This window comes from Phyllopteryx taeniolatus, unplaced genomic scaffold (genome assembly GCF_024500385.1).
Source record: "Phyllopteryx taeniolatus isolate TA_2022b unplaced genomic scaffold, UOR_Ptae_1.2 contig_28, whole genome shotgun sequence".
Taxonomy (NCBI): Eukaryota; Metazoa; Chordata; class Actinopteri; order Syngnathiformes; family Syngnathidae; genus Phyllopteryx; species Phyllopteryx taeniolatus.
The window spans coordinates 853,251-854,529 of NW_026903206.1; positions in this window are offsets into that span (position 1 = coordinate 853,251).

Below are 1,279 nucleotides of genomic sequence, written 5' to 3' on the forward strand. Positions count from 1 at the left end.
AGTAATTTAAACCCTGCCCCTAAACTTCTAGCCTTACTGCCTTTCCACCTGGTCTCCTGGACACACAATATATCAACCTTTCTCCTAATCATCATCTCAACCAACTCCCGAGATTTTCCTGTCATAGTCCCAACATTCAAAGTCCCCACATTCAGTTCTAGGCTCTGTGTTTTCCTCTTCTCTTTCTGCCGAAGAACCCGCTTTCCACCTCTTCTTCTTTGACTTCGACCCACAGTAGCTGAATTTCCAACGGCACCCCGCAGGTTGACACCGCCGGTGGCGGACGTTGTTAACCCGGGCCACGACCGATCCGGTATGGACTTCTTTGGATGAACGCTCATATTTGTTTGGCATGGTTTTAAGCCGGATGCCCTTCCTGAAGCAGCCCTCTGCATTTATCCGGGCTTGGGACCGGCCGACAGTTTGCACTGACTTGTGCCCCCCATAGGGCTGCATAGCTAATCCATGAACAACTCCCTATTATCCACCGGGAAATCCTATTGAAAGACTGAACAGAACCCTCCTACAAATGTTACGCACCCTACAGGAAGGAAAAAATTACAGTGGAAAGAACATTTATCACACATCCTCCATGCGTACAATTGTACTCGACATAAATCAACTGGGTACTCACCATTCTTTCTCCTGTATGGTAGAACGCCAAGATTACCACTTGACCGACTTTATGACATAAAACCTGAAAGTGACAGCCAAACAAAACAAGCGTATGCTGATAAATGGTCTTCGCAACTGCAGGAAGCATACAAAATAGCTTCAGAAAATAGCTAGAAAAGCTCAGCTGAAGGGAAAAAGTACGATGAGCAACACACAAAAGGCATTCCTTTGCAACTTGGAGACCGAGTACTGGTCAGGAATCTCTCAGAATGCGGAGGACCTGGAAAACTAAGACCTTATTGGAAAATGTCTATCCACTAAGTTGTTAAAAATTTTCGAAATGGTCCTGTTTACCAAGTTTGAGCAGAAACAGGAGCTTGAAATCTCAGTTTTGCACAGAAATATTCTATTACCAGTCAATTACCACTGGAAAAAGACCAGACTCAAAATATAAACTAAACAGGACAGAATACAGAGGAATACACATATCACTGGTCTTGTGTACCTGTGAATCAACGAAACAGAACTCAACCTCAGACCATGAACTCAGAGCTACATCCCCTGAATGTAAACCCTTAAGGCGAAGTACTCAATCACTGCCAAAACCAAGCACATCACCCCGAGTTGCTGTGCAAAACCCAAACATGTCAATCCCACCTGGCGC